Source organism: Rattus norvegicus, chromosome 2, assembly GCF_021556685.1.
Source record: "Rattus norvegicus strain SHRSP/BbbUtx chromosome 2, alternate assembly SHRSP_T2T, whole genome shotgun sequence".
Taxonomy (NCBI): Eukaryota; Metazoa; Chordata; class Mammalia; order Rodentia; family Muridae; genus Rattus; species Rattus norvegicus.
Genome location: NC_141535.1, coordinates 118127713 through 118139854, shown reverse-complemented (window position 1 = coordinate 118139854; position 12142 = coordinate 118127713). Strand labels below are relative to the sequence as shown.

Sequence of the window (12142 nt, the reverse complement as noted above, 5' to 3'; positions counted from 1 at the left end):
TGCTAATTTTGATTTTACTGTTTCCATGGGGCCCTTTGAGAGATAACTACACATGATCAGACTTTACACTTGTTTAAAGTATTTGGGATAACAAGTAAAATGACTTAGAAATGCAGCAAATATAATTGCACCCGCCCCCGGATTTCTTATCTAAGAGGAATTTAAAGAAAAAAAACCGTAAAAATAAATAACTTAAAAAACTTTTACCGACTAATGTTTTCACAAGTTAATAAGAAGAGAGGGAATTGGTCTTCTTAAACATTTTGAAAAGTTACATTTCATAATGTTATTAAAGGTGCATCAAAGAAAATTATTCTAAAACTACAAGAGCATGGCCGAAGCACAGCGCCAGTCGATTATGATAAGAGAAATTGGGTAGAGCCCATCTAATCTGCATGTGAATGTGATTAAAATGTTTTGCTTTAAGTACACATGGAGTGACGTTCTGAGGAGGGGCTTCTCCCACAGGGGCATGCAGCTGGACAGGGACAGGGCGAAAATGGCCGCTCCAACTTGAGTTACTCAGACTTTCCTCTGTTTTGATTTTTTTTTTTTATTATTTTATTTTTAGAGTTAGTGAAGCATTTCACCTGCTTTAACTAGTTTGCTTGTTTTGGCTTGCTTGCTTTCCTTTGTGAGTCTTTCATTCTGTTCTCTGAGAAACAAAACCAGTCGAGAAGTAGCCATCATGCACAGCTGTCATTCCAACACTTGGGAGGTGGAGGCAGGATGGTCTCGTTCATGCTGACCTGGCTTAAAGGAGACCTTGTCACAACGAACAGACAGACAAATGCAGCCAGGGTGACAGCCCACTGCCATGGGAGCCTACTCATGGGAGCAGGACACACTTGGGAAATATCAAATGAAGTTAGGCACTTACCCATAATTACTTACTTCACCAACTGCACTGTAGCCTGTGCACAGGCTCCACGCTGGAGGCTGAGGCAGGAGCATTTGCAGTTCATGGCCAGCATGAGCTGTTTAGTGATAGCTAGTCTCAAAAGAAAAATAAAGCCATACTATCTGTTAAATACTCTTTTTTAAACCTATACTATTTTTTAAAATGAGTATTGGCTTAAATTTTGTCATAAAATCCAGTAAAGCAACTTCTGTAGGTCATCACGTGGTGAAGAGCTCAGTGATGACCTCGCGTGAGCAGGGCTGATATTCCACCCCAGTTGGTTTTCTGAAAGTCACATGACATGACGTCTTTCTTTTCTGTTCTTTCTTTCTTTCTTTCTTTCTTTCTTTCTTTCTTTCTTTTTTAATTAACTTGAGTATTTCTTATTTACATTTCGAATGTTATTCCCTTTCCCGGTTTCCGGGCCAACATCCCCCTAACCCCTCCCCTTCCCTGTTCTTGTTTTCTAAACAGATTTTGAGGAGGTTGTGAAATTGAAACATTTTTTTCATTCCTACTGATTATCTTCTTAGGGAAAAGCGTGTCCTTGGTAAATGGCATTTCTGGAGAACGACTACAAATTTTGTCTTTTTGATCCTTTAGGCAAAGGCATTGGTTGAGGCAAAGTCCCAGGTTTGGTGCCCAGCCCTTAACAAACTACAGCAAAACCCACAAAACACTAATGACTGCAAAGGTACCTGTTTTCTAGACAAAAATACTGTGGAGGTTATTGTTTGTTTCTGTTTTTATCAATGCAAAAATATCCGTGTGGGGAACAGAGCCTTGGGAGCGGGGTGAGTACTCATTCCAAATGGGCTCTGGGTTCGAAGTCTTAGGATTCAACAATTCTCCTGCTCTGGCCTCTCAATTAACAGGTTATGTTGGGTACCAGGATGCCTGGCTTCTAATATGTGTCTTTAAGTGATAGTATTTAATTGTGAAAATGGACAAAAATGCCAAGGTTTGGCTCTCTGTACAAGAATGTATGACACTTGTACTGTGTGATAGTCTGATGTGTGGGCTATAGAGAGTTTCCGATATTTTTAAGCTTGTACATGACTAGTGACCAAGTATGGGATCAATCACATAGCAGGGGAGGCTCCCACAGAGATAGACTGTGTCCCTCTACAGCCTGGAGCAAGGCACGTTCACATAGCCCGGAAGGAGGCCCTGCATTCTATGCAAGAAGAAGCAAATGTCACATTTCCTTTTTTTTTTTTTTTACTGCAGTGAAAAAGGTCAAATGTTCAAGTAACTTGGAAATCCCAAAGCACAGTGAGGAAAACAACAAGGAAGGTGGACTCTTGTTACTAACCACTAACGGAGAATTCCTAAGTGACAAATACAACCCACAAGTGTCACTGCTTTGCTTGGTTTGGTTTGGTAGAGCCCACTGACTCTGAACTTCCGAACACGTTCTTATGGGGGCCAGTGAGATGGATCAGTGCATAAGGGCACTCACCGTCAAGCCCACCAACCAAGTTCAATTCCCAACATGCACGTGGTGAAGATCTAAATCTCGAAAGTTGTGTTCCAGCCTCCAAATGCCCATGTACACCATGGTATATGGGCCTACACACACACACACACACACACACACACACACACACACACACACACCATGGTATATGGGCCTACACACACACACACACACACACACACATATACACACAGATAAACGCATACTGTAGTTACTATGATAAGAAATCACTTCTTTTTATTTCATTTTACATATTACTATATCACTGTATGTGTGAGCATTGGCACATTTTCAGAAGTGCCTGTATCAACTTGGGTAGAGCTACAAAGGGACAGGAAAACGCTGGGCCCGAGATAGCACCTGCTAGTACCTACCTGCTGCCCAATGTAGAAACTTATCAGCCAAGCTTGCCTAAGAACTGCACGTATGATGTGCCTGAAAAGCTATAAAATAAATGAGATTAAAAAGGCAAAGAAGAGCTAGCAGAATCTTTGTTGAGAAACAGAAGGCATTACACCTCTGTGAGGCAAAAGTGCCCATGAGGATTGGCAGCTCTGTCCTCTGGTAAGTGCATCTCTTATAAGTCACAAGGATTGTGTATTAGTTACATATCTATCTAAAGTGCAGAGGAAACGTGTGGTCTGGTCTGTGATATGGACCAAGTTTTTAATTCAATTTACTGGCATTCAGCAGATGTAATGGGTTTCTATAAATAGGATAAACAGGAGAGTAAGTCCAATATTTCATTTCCAGACACTTTAGGCCAGCACTACCTTTTTTCTTTCGTTGTAGAGATGTCAAGATGGTCGACACTCCTTGGGTATTTGGTGCATTTTGTACCCTAAAGCTTTTAATAATGTTTGTTTCATTTTGCAGATCTTTTATGTCAGCAATAAATGGAGTCCCTTTGGTTTAACTTCTGATTGCTGTGAAGTGTCCTTGTCCTGTGGAAAGGTCTGGGAGCATTTTCAAAGCAACTAATAAGTAAACATGACTGCTTTCAAGCCTTTGAAAGTCTAAACCAGGAGTCAGCGTATATTTTTCAAGGTGATCTAGCACATACATAAACAGGTAAGTGAAACTTCCCAACACACACAACTCTTGGCTTATAAATGCTTTCCTAATTTTTATTCCCTTTTGTTCTGTTGTATCTTTTCTAATTAAAAAAAAACAAACAAACATCTGAGATCTGCTAACTAAGCATAGTTGATGGCATAAAGAGGTCAAGACCTGCCATTTAGACATGCCATGACAACATTACTAATAACAACCCTTTGCTGATCTATGATAACCCGCCCAGTACACCTACATTACTAATAACAATTGTTTGCTTATCTATGATAATGAGCCCAGCACACTTTTACTTTTTAGTTAATGAATATTACAGGCAACACAAAACCAAACCAACGAAAACAAAAAAACAAAAAAACAAACAACAACAACAACAAAAAAAAAAAAAAAAAAAAAACGCTCAAGGGACCGGAAATGTAGCTCATTTAGTAGAGTGCTGTCCAGTTGGAGTTTATTAAGAAATTTTAGTGTGGATTTTAAGCACCGGGGCTAAGAGACACAAAGCCATGTACAAAGAAAGCACCCAAGGGTTGGGTTTGGTCTTGACAAGGCGGAGTCACCTGTATCACGTATTGCATATCTATTTGGTGTAGGGGAATGAACCCAGGTCTCACGTCTACTAAGCACTCAATTCTATCTCTGTGCCTCAGTGCAAGATGTTTTCCACAGTATCCCAAGGATTCTTACCTGAATGTTAGTAAGAAAGCTCAGAGCATAGCTAAGTCTTTAAACACAGCAATTTGCTTATTTACTTATTATTGGAGGCAGGGGTTGGCTCTCTCGATCCAACCTTAAGTGACATTACAGGGATAAAATTTAGGTTGCCAACCTTGCACCTACCAAGCCATCTCCCATCGGAACCATTTAAAAACAAACAAACAAAACATTTAACTGAGAGGCTTGAACTGTGTCTACACTCTTGTAAGAAAATTCTTTACAGAATCTCTGAAAGCTTGCTCTCTTAATATGGTGAAATGAAATTCAACCCTGTAGGAAATATTGTTCAACAAATTTCCTTAGACACAAACAGCAGAATGTTATCTTCAGCTGCCCTTGTCTGACTCATTACCTGGCATTTGTGTTTGCTGGCAGTGAGCACGGGTGTGCATTCCTCCCAGGCCTGCACACCAGAGGACAGAGCCTTGACAATTAGCAGCTTGGGGAGACCTAGGGCACCACAGGACACAGGTAGAAACACCAAGGAGCATAAACCTGGGGTTAATTCAAACATTGCTGGTTACAGACAGGCCTTGCCTCCCACCCTGCAGGTGCTTTTCTCTATGATTATTCCCCAAAGGGTTTTGATGAAATTTGGAAAACTGATCACTGAATTTTAATATGTGAAATCCACACCTGAAAAGAACGGCTCATGACTCCATGGGAGTCTAAAAATACACTCTGATGCCTTCGGACCTTGGTTCTCTTACAAGTTTTCTTCCACAGTTGCCAGGTAGAGAGTTGTGGCTAAGGCTCGCTGTAGTGCTCGGGCAATACAGTGCTCCACAGTGACCCCGAACCTTATGTAAAACTTATCATATTTCTGCTTCCTTTCTGCTGAATGACAACGTCTATTTATAGACCGCGTAAGAAGCCAAGCGTGGTAGGGTTTTCTTTCAGCCAATAAAAAATGTAATGGAAGTCTTCCCTTGTAATGAAGCTCAGCTGTGGCTTGGTAAAGAGTGTTGTTGCTTAAAAGAGCTGCTTATGAACCCAACTTTTGGGTCTCATGGCTTGGACCCAGATCTGAGTGCAGAGGAACCAAGACTGGGGAGGCGTGTCCTGACATTCTGAACAACTGGAACATTCAAGTGTGGAAGGTAGAGAGCTGGGGAAAGGGTGACGCAGAGGAGGATAGAGAACCTGCTCCCAGAGTCAGCTAGCAGCTACCCAGGACATAGAAACTAGGCACACAGCTCTGAGCTGGGCTCTAAGGACTGTGAGTGCCGTCAGTGCACAAAATGCTGTGCTGGCTCAGCAGTGGTGTGTGCAGTCATAGCTCTCCTGTAAGCCAGCAGATATACAGTACTGCAGGAGATATTGTAAGTCTCAGGACATTTAGCTAAACGGTGAGATGCTACCTCAAAAAGAGCGTGACTATAGGAACATCTGTTATTTGTTGCACTGTTTTGTATAAAGCTCGAAAACTCGAAGGAGTGTAAGCGTTCATTAATTGTTTGGATGAAGACAGTTTTTGCAATCTACTATTGAATATTATGTAGTTGTTCAAATGAGCTCTGTTCATGGCCTTGGAAATTTCTCAGGACAAATTATTAGCTCAGAGTACAAGCCATAGGAAACTATGGGCTGGAGAGATGGCTCAGTGGTTAAGAGCACTGTCTGCTCTTCCAGAGGTCCTGAGTTCAAATCCCAGCAACCACATGGTGGTTCACAACCATCTGTAATGAGATCCGATGCCCTCCTCTGGTGTGTCTGAAGACAGCTACAGTGTACTTATATATAATAAATAAATCTTTAAAAAAATTTAAAAAAAAGGAAACTATCTTCTCAAGAGATTATTTCTGTAAAAATCTAATGTGGCATAACCCTTTCTCTGTGTGTGTGTTTGTGTGTGTGATTCTGGGTGTTTGTGAGTGTATATGTGTGTGTGTGTTTATGTGTGTGTTTGTGTGTGTGTGTGTGTGTGTGTATGTACTTTGGAATTGTTAGAATATTCTTTAAGAGAGTATATTAATGACATTTATGACATTAATAGAATTGGAAAATAGCAATTATTTTGGAGTTCATCTTGGCTCATTTTGTGTTTAGTTTGACACACAGATTAGCCTCAAATCACTGCTCTTTGTTCCAGATTTTTTTAAAATAAAGATTTATTTATTTATATGAGTACACTGTCACTTTCTTCAGACACACCAGAAGAGGGCATCATATCCTGTTACAGATGGTTGTGAGTCACCATGTAGTTGCTGGGAATTGAACTCAGCAATTCAATGGAAGTGCAGTCAGTGCTCTTAACCACTGAGCCATCTCTCCAGCCCTGTTCTAGATTTTTAACAAATGTCTCGTCAGTTTTGTAAGCAGGTAGATAACTTATACTCACTGACTCAAACACAGACTCATTCTATTTAGTTTCCAAAATAGAGTGGAAATAAATTTGCTAACCCCAGGAAAAAAACTCAAGGTTCAACAAGAAAGATCTGAAATTATTTTTGCTTCTGACGGGATTTGGTTTAAGGCTTCCGACATTCATGAGTGTTCTCTGCATGCTCTGCATGTTCGCATGCATGTGGAGGGCAGAGGTTTTGTTAGGTTTCTTTTATGAGTTTCCACCTTATTTTCCAAGGCAGTTTTGGCCAGGCTGGCGGGCCTGGAGCTCCCAAAGAGGATCTTATTTATGATCTGCATTTCCCAAAAGCAGGGAGGCTCCTGCTGTGTGCTGTCCTACCTGGCTTTTACATGTGGTGGCTTGAATGAGAATAGCCCCCATAGCTTATGCATTTGAATACTTGGGCCCCAGTTGGTGGAGTTGTTTGGAAAGGATTGGGAGGTGTGGTCTAGCTGGAGGACCAGTGTTACTAGGGGTGGGCTTTGAGGTTTCAGAAGCTTATACCATTCCAAGTTTGTTCATTCTCTCTCTCTCTCTCTCTCTCTCTCTCTCTCTCTCTCTCTCTCTCTCTCTGCCTTGTGGGTCAGATGTAAGCTCTCAGCTACTGCTCAAGCACCATGCCTGTATGGACTCACCCTCTGAAACTGTAAGAAAGCCCTCATTAAATGATTGAATTCTTCCTTTTTGGTCATAGTGTCTCTTCATAGCAACAGAAAAGTAACTAAGAAAGGATACAAAACTCAGATCCCTTGTGTTTGTCAGTTTACCCACTGAATCATCTCTTCAACTCCCACTCTCAATATTTCAGCAAACAATTCTTCATTATCTTTTGTGTTTGTTACTGGGTATTGTGTAGCCTAGGCTGGCCTCAAACATGCTGTATAGCCAACCTTGAACTTCTGACGACAGATTTGTGTGATATCGCAGATGGAGGGCATTCAGGGCCTCACGTTGCTAAGCAAGTGCCACCATCTGAGCCATATTCCAGCCCTGTCATTCCACTTCTCATTGATAATTAATGAACAAGTGAGTTTCCTGTTATTCTTCCTCTTGAGACTAAAGGGACACTAAGCCTCAGCTCCCAAACCAGGGCCACTGACACCTCCTAAAACAAACAAGCAAACAATTAGCAACTTCTTTTTCATAAATATAAACAGGACAGAAGGAAGAAATAAAGAAATAAAGGAAGAAATAAAGTAGAGGGCAGCAGTCAGGGAGAATGCCTTTGTCTTACAGATATCTTTAAATTATGGTTAATTAATGTAAGCAGTAAGAAAGTGTATAATTAACTTCTCGTAGCAATACATCTTCTCAGGATTGCCTGGGAAGGTGCAGGCTTCCATACAGATTCTGAGAAATGGGTTCCTGTTTCCAGCAGCCACAGAGATGCCGGAAGCATTAAGAGAAAAGATGGCTGAGTCAGGAGAGCTGCGGCTGCAGAGATTTCCAGAGGGCTCTACACAGAGTGCAGGAGACAGTCTTTAAGGACACGCCCAGCTTTCAGCACCTGCTAAATCAGAGCCTAAAACTATCCTAAAATAGTACCAGCTGCTCAAGAACCTTCTGCTTCCCTCTCTCCCCTTTCCATGGTGCTCCAGGGAGGAGGAGTGAGCAGAACAGCTGAGAATGTGAGGAGTTAAATGAAGAAGTAATTCCCCAGGAAGGAGAGGCCGGTGGTCTGCCTGTCTTGCACCAATCTCGGAGAGCAGGAAGCAGGGGACTCCCATTTTATTTAAATCTGTATTTTATGTTTTAGTTTCCTTGCTTAGTTGAATTTAGAAAGGTCTCGTGTGGCCCACAGTGGCCTTGGACTTGCTATGTTGCTGAGGATAGATGTGAACTCCTGACCCCTTTGCTCTCAGTTTCCTGGGTGCTTTGATCATAGGCATGGTGCCACACCCAGTGATAAATTGGTTGGTTGGTTGGTTTTTGAGGGAAGTACTGTTGAGGCAGGGTCTCTTTATGTAGCCCTGGCTATCTTGGAACTCACTAGTAGACCAGGTTAGCCTTGGACTCAGATATCTGCCGGCCTCTGCCTCCGAAGTATTGGGATAAAAGGCAACACCATCACACCACATAGAAATCATATTTTTAATGACCATTGTGGTGTTAGCATAGCAACTTAGGCATTGAAGTCTCACCGTATAGACTACACTATGATGTACAATGATGATTCATAAGCATAACAGAAAGAGCCTGGGTTACCTCAGGAAGAATATATTCTGTATTGGATGCATTTTTTCTCAGGGGCATGGAAGACAAAATGGCATGGGTCTGTCATTGGGCTCCATTGCTTCTGTGTACTTCAGGGCTCCCCACTTTGTTTACCTCTATGGTCAGGCCTGAAGCATATTAAGTGACTCTGTTCTTAAAAATCCTCCCCCTTGGGCTGATGTCTCTGAGTGAAAGATGCTTGCTCATAAGCTGACAGCCCGAATAGGATCCTAGGTCCCACACCGTGGAAGGCAAGAACCGACTCCCACAGGTTGTCATCTAACCTCCACACACAGGCTTTGGTGTGCATGCACACACAGACTTATACACACACAACAAATAAATAAATGAATAAATCAGGGGAACGTTTTTAATCTCCTCCTCCCCTAACACTAATACTGGCCTATCCACCCTGTTCCCACTTTGTGTGTGTGTGTGTGTGTGTGTGTGTGTGTGTGTGTGTGTGTGTGTGTGTGTGTATGTAGTGCTACGATGGATGGAACCTAGGGCCTGGAACATGCTAGGTGAATGCTTTGATAATATACCATGCCCTATTCTTTCCCTGTCCTGAACAGACAGGACATTGGCTAGATTGTCCATTAATTGGCTAGATGACAGACTGTCTGTCCCAGGACCCTGAATTTCTAACCTTGGTGGTGGGAGGGCACAGGATTCTGATCCTACTAGCCACAGTGGCTAATCTCTATAGAAACAGTAGCAGTGTTTCCTTAAGACCGAAGCTCAGAACTCAGGCATTGGAGTGTCGTGGCCTAGTGTGCCCTTGAGACATTGAGTCCTGCCGAAGTCACTTACTGCAAGCACCGTGTTATCTGCTGCTATTTCTGCACTGTAGACTCCTAGGCCTGGGGCACTAGCATAGGGCACATTCCTGCTTTTAAAAGGCAGACTCACTGAGAAACATCCTATACAACATAGCTCTCCATTTTACTGTTTATACTCCATGCATTTCAGTATTTTTTATGATTGTGTGGTCAACACCAAAGCACATTTTAGAACTTTTTAAAGCACAGAAAGGCACTGGTATCCATTAATGCTCATTTGCTGACCTCCTTTGAGTCTGTCACGATTGTTCATTTTTCTGTCATTATGAATTTACCTATTGTAAATTTAAATAAAGTGTACAAAATCAAAAAGTGTACATTGTGGCTTCTTGTGTTTGATAAGGTGCTTTGAAAGTTGACCTGTGGTGGAGAATTCCATTCCTTCATGCTGCTGAGAATGTTCTAGATGAACCACTTTCTCGGATTGCTTGTACTTTTAGTGTTAGACCTAAGAAACTACTTAAATAAATCATTAAACAAATCAACAATTTTAAAATTTTTATTTATTTTTATTTTATGTGCATTGGTGTTTTGCTGGCATGTATGTCTGTGTGAGGGTGTTGGATCCCCTAGAACTAGAGTTATAGACAGTTGTAAGTTGCCTTGTGGGTGATGGGAATTAAACTCCAGTTCTTTGGAAGAGCAGCCACTGCTCTCAACTGCTGAGCCATTTCTCCAGTCCCCACAAACTATTAACAAAACCAATATGAAACAAAAATTAATAAAAAAACAAAGGTCAAACACTCTCATGTTTTATTCAGGAAGTTATGTAGAATTAGAATTTACGTCTATGTGAAGCTTTATTATATGAGGTAGGGTTCTAATTTTTTTTTTTGGCCTTCTCACTTTTTTTAATTGGTTATTTTTTTATTTACATTTCAAAGTTTCCCTTTCCCAGTTTCCTGTCATAAGCCCCCTATCCCATCCCCCCTCCTTCTGCTTCTATGAAGGTGTTTACCCACCCACCCACCTCTTCCCACTTGCCTGCCCTGACATTCCCCTACACTGGGACATCGAGCCTTGGCAGGACCAAGGGCTTCTCCTCCCATTGATACCCAACAAGGCCATCCTCTGCTACATATGTGATTGGAGCCATGGGTCTTTCCATGTGTACTCTTTGGATGGTGGTTTAGTTCCCGAGAGCTTTGACTGGTTGGTATTGTTAGATTTATGGGGCTGCAAACCCCTTCAGCTCCTTCAATCCTTTTTCTAACTCTCCATTGGGGACCCCATTCTCAATTCAGTGGTTGGCTGTGAGCATTCACCTTTGTATTTGTCATATTCTAGCAGAGCTTCTCAGGGGACAACTATATCAGGCTCCATTCAGCACGCACTTCCTGACATCAGCAATATTTTCTGGGTTTGGTGTCTGTATATGGGCTGGATACTCAGGTGGGGCAGTCTCTGGATGGTCTTTCCTTCATTGTCTGCTCCAAACTTTGTCTCTGTATTTTCTCCTGTGAATATTTTTGTTCTCCCTTCTAAGAAGGACTGAAGCATCTGCACTTGGTCGTCCTTCTTCTTGAGCTTCATGTGGTCTGGATTATATCTTGGGTAATCCGAACTTTTGGGCTAATAGCCACTTATCAGTGAGTGCATACTGTGTGTGTTCTTTTGTGATTGGATTACCTCACTCAGGATGATATTTTCCAGTTCCATCCATTTCCCTATGGATTTCATAAAGTTACGGTTTTTAATAGCTGAATAATACTCCATTGTATAAATGTACCACATTTTCTGTATCCATTCCTCTGTTGAGAGACATCTGGGTTTTTTCCAGCTTCTGGCTGTTATAAATAAGGCTGCCATGAACACAGGGGGACACGTGTCCTTGTTATAGATTGGAGCATCTTTTGGGTATATGCCCAGGAGTGGGGGTTCTAAATTCTTAATTTTAACCTATCATTATTTTATTTTTGAGGTAGAGACTCAGGCATCCTAGACGAGACTCAAATCCACTTTTTAGCAGAGGATGAGCTTCTGACTTCTGCCTCTACCATTGGGTGCTGGGTTTCCATGCTTTGTTCAGGTACTGTTGGGGATCAAACTCAGGCTTCGTACATGCTAGGTAAGAACTCTGCTGAGTGGTATTCCCAGACCATCCATTCTTCACTCTCTTACATGGAATTGTACAGTAATCACAAGATCATTTGTAAATAGTATGTTGACCCACCGAATGGTCTTGACATTCTGTAAAGAAATCACCTAACTATAGCTGGAGTCTATTTCTATCATGTCTAGTTCACTAAACTGTATGTCTCCCTGAGTCCCATTCCTACAATCTTTATCACTATTGGTTAACATATTTCTGAATTTTATTTATTTTTATATGCATGGGTGTCTTGCATGCATATATATCCATGCACCACATGTTTGTGCAGTGCCCCTGGAGGCCAGAAGTGTTAGATCCCCTTGGGACTGGAGTTGCAGACCAGAGTTAGCAGTCATGTGGATCCTCTGTAAGAACAAGAGTTCTTAATCACTGAGCCATCTCTCTAGCACCTGTTAAGACAACTCCACTGTACATTGAGAAAAATCTCTAATGATCTCCTATCTTGCATTTTGGTATT

At 41.7% G+C, this 12142-nt stretch overlaps 1 long non-coding RNA gene across 2 annotated transcripts in view; it reads left to right on the top strand.

The window, feature by feature from the left end:
• The window catches only part of LOC108350240 (uncharacterized), an 80629-nt gene that overhangs the window by 11139 nt on the left and 57348 nt on the right, over positions 1-12142 (top strand). The window contains exons 1-2 of one of the 2 annotated variants that reach the window (XR_015671534.1): positions 5068-5269; positions 7104-7162. This is a non-coding gene — a long non-coding RNA (uncharacterized LOC108350240). Of the gene's footprint in view, positions 1-3257; positions 3453-5067; positions 5270-7103; positions 7163-12142 lie in introns of those variants that run through there. The other variant, XR_015671537.1, reaches the window with a different exon arrangement.